The sequence below is a fragment of the Homarus americanus genome, unplaced genomic scaffold (genome assembly GCF_018991925.1).
Source record: "Homarus americanus isolate GMGI-L3 unplaced genomic scaffold, GMGI_Hamer_2.0 scaffold58002, whole genome shotgun sequence".
Lineage (NCBI taxonomy): Eukaryota > Metazoa > Arthropoda > Malacostraca > Decapoda > Nephropidae > Homarus > Homarus americanus.
In genome coordinates, this window is record NW_024711452.1 from 7,501 (window position 1) to 10,812 (window position 3,312).

The 3,312-nt window shown below is 54.6% G+C and overlaps 1 non-coding gene across 1 annotated transcript in view; it reads right to left on the reverse strand.

Moving 5' to 3' along the window:
• LOC121858222 overlaps positions 1-1,414 on the reverse strand; it is a 4,336-nt gene extending 2,922 nt beyond the window's left edge. Inside the window, exon 1 of the ribosomal RNA XR_006087379.1 lies at positions 1-1,414. This exon is cut by the window's left edge and continues 2,922 nt beyond it. This is a non-coding gene — a ribosomal RNA (large subunit ribosomal RNA).
• Between the last annotated feature and the right edge of the window lie 1,898 nt (positions 1,415-3,312).

A 3,312-nucleotide genomic window follows, 5' to 3' on the forward strand; every position in this document is an offset into this window, starting at 1 on the left:
TCACCCATTTAAAGTTTGAGAATAGGTTGAGGACGTTTCGTCCCCAAGACCTCTAATCATTCGCTTTACCGGATGAAATTCACCCTGCGAGTTCCAGCTATCCTGAGGGAAACTTCGGAGGGAACCAGCTACTAGATGATTCGATTAGTCTTTCGCCCCTATACCCAGCTCCGACGATCGATTTGCACGTCAGAATCGCTACGGACCTCCACCAGAGTTTCCTCTGGCTTCATCCTGGCCAGGCATAGTTCACCATCTTTCGGGTCCCAACATATATGTTCATGGTACTTGCCGACTGCCCGCGAGCCTGCCCCGGTGCGCCTCCGCCGTTTACCGACGGCCCGCTTCCGGGGACGGACAGCACCGCGGCGTCTTGGCAAGTCCCGGGCCTGCGCCCCCCATGAGGGGGAAATTAAATCCGACCATCGCCCTGACGACTCGCACACGCAACGGCCCAGAGACGGGGAGTATTCACCCCGCTGGTCGCCAAGGCATGGCCGGCGGGCAGCCGGTCAGGATCGGCTCAAGACGCACCGGAGAGCTCAAGCATAGCTGCCCCGGGCGCCTGCCTTTACGCCTTTTGCCAGTGAGCCCATTGACTTGGGCACACATGTTAGACTCTTGTCCGCAGCCATGACGGGTCGGTGGATCACCGACCTTTTGCACACCGCAAAACTGCCGCCAAGCGCGTAAGTTTTTCGACGACCGCCGCAGGGCAGCCAGGACACCGGTGGTTCCTCTCCGCCGCGCGGGTCTCCCCAGACGAGCTGAGAGAGAGTCGGCGGCGAGGTACCAGTCCGACTGGAAGCTTCGACGCCCCCGGCATCGGTCGCGGTGACTCATTACGAGAAATACGCCTGCCGACGCCAAAGGTGATACCAAACATTTTGGGTCAGTTTCCACCACAACACTCCCCACTCCAGTTGGGATAGCCGACGAGCTGAACTCTCAGTTCGACCTTTCGAGTCGCAACGGCTTGGCTCTAACGGTTTCATCGTGATTTTGAACTCTTCAAAGTTCTTTCAACTTTCTCACGGTACTTGTTCGCCATCGGTCTCGTGGTCATATTTAGCCCCAGATGGAGTTTACCACCTGCTTTGGGCTGCACTTTCAAGCAACCCAACTCTACAGAGAGGCCCTTTCCGACCGTCCCATCTGTACCCTCACGGGCGCCGCCATACGGGCCTGTCACCCTCCATGGGCAGTGGCCGCTTTCAAGCTTGACTTAGACGGTATGGGACGGCGTGCTGGACCCTCTGAAACGCAACACCCCTCGTGCCCGAAGACATCGAGGTTATGCGCTGGGCTTTTCCCTGTTCAGTCGCCCTTACTAAGGGAATCCCTGTTGGTTTCTTTTCCTCCGCTTATTAATATGCTTAAATTTGGCGGGTAGCTCTCTCCTACTACGAGGTCGATCGTGGTCTCATCATCCTTAGGGGGAACAAGTTCCCCAACCACGAAGCGGAAGACGCTCTGCCACCGACTTTCTTCACCACCGACATTACCAGGCAGGAAGGTTTGAGGGGCTTGTCGCGGGGGTACCAGCGGCCATGGCGCCGGCACTCCCCCCCCTGACTCCGTTCCTTCTCATTGAGTGGTAAATAGCCAATAGGAAAAGTGTTCCAGCAGAACATCTCTCGCAGAGTCATATACACACACAGTTTTAATGCATATACGCTCGTGTTCCGCCCTTACTCGGCCGCACCTTTGCCGCTTAAACTTTGACCTCTTTCCCCGTTCCCGCATGCCACAGCAGTGGCACTTGTTTATCCGGAGAAAGAGAGCGAGAGTCGCAGTATTAATTGGCGTGAGCGGCCTTTCCGGCTGCAGAACTAGTGCTCTATCCCGGCGAGCGCTGTTATGAGGCGCAACACCGTCTTTAACGCGTTTAGAGAGAACTCCCCCTGCCTCCCTCCCAGTCATGAGATAGACGTGGACTCGTGGCGAACTCTCAAAGAGAACGCCCACACCGCGTCTGACCGTGGGAGAGGGTGGAGGAGCGCGTGAGGAAGAGCACGGCGTCACCCAAGCATTCTCATCTCTCTGCCTGCACCACTACATGGTAGACTGCGGGCCCAGGCGCACTCATCAATTTAGGTTCCACTGCAATGCATGCCAAGCACTCTTTTCGAGGTGATAGACGAAATTCCGGCGGGCTTACTTAAAAGATATCCCGACCCGGTTTCGTTTCTCTCGTGGGATTGAGTGCTCTAGAACATGTGCAGCATCAGCCATGAGCGTCGACGTCATTCGTGTCTCTGTGACAGCAGGCAAAGAGCGCTACTTCCAGTTATTTCTGGCGAGGGCGACAACTGTCGCTTGTTGCGGTTGAATGTGGGTGCGCTAAGTCCATGGACTTGGCAGTATAGGCTTGCTTGTTTTATGTTAACGCGAAGCGTATTAAACTTGTTATGGAAGCTCGAATTGGGTTACCCTGTCGGGAGATGTCAGCAGGGTAAATTTAACTCAAGAAAGCAACCGATGGATGTATATTTCCTCTAATTAGTAGTGGCGCGACAATTATATATTGCTGCCGCCAGTAAATGGTGCCTTAACTTGTCGATGTATCTGGTATTCTTGCGATTCACATACCGACACGCAGTTTGCTGCGGTCTTCATCGACCCACGAGCCGAGTGATCCCCCGTTAAGAGTTGTGTATTTGCCATTTGGTCTTTTTGCGACTAACCATCACAGGTCGAGTCTCAATGAAAGGGTTTGACAGACATAGCCCAAGTCTGTGGTTTGGGTTTGGCCGGACGGCTTGTTGTTGTTTTTTGACACTTGAATTTCACTCTTTTTGGGTCAAGAGGCTTATTCGCCGGTAGTAAGGAACGGACGGGCAGCCGTCCAAAGCCCCGTCCGTCCTCCTCCTCCGGTCTTCGCGCTCTCGCCCGAGTGTGGTCCACCTACAGCGTGGTGGTACCTATTTTTGGTGCGGGGGCCGGGATTGTCCTCTTTCGCTGCTGGAGTTGCCAGAGCAGAGCCCGAGACCGCCCAAATCAGGAGAGTAGTAGTAGGTTTAAGAGCGCCCCGTTCTCTTTCTCTCTGTTAATGATCCTTCCGCAGGTTCACCTACGGAAACCTTGTTATGACTTTTACTTCCTCTAAATGATCAAGTTTGTACATCTTTCCATCACCTCGAGGCGACGACCCCAGAAAACCCTCGCGGGCAACGGGGCCGACAATCCAAGAGCGCCAGTCCGAAGGCCTCACTAAATCATTCAATCGGTAGTAGCGACGGGTGGTGTGTACAAAGGGCAGGGACGTAGTCAGCGCAAGCTGATGACTTGCACTTACTGGGAATTCCTCAT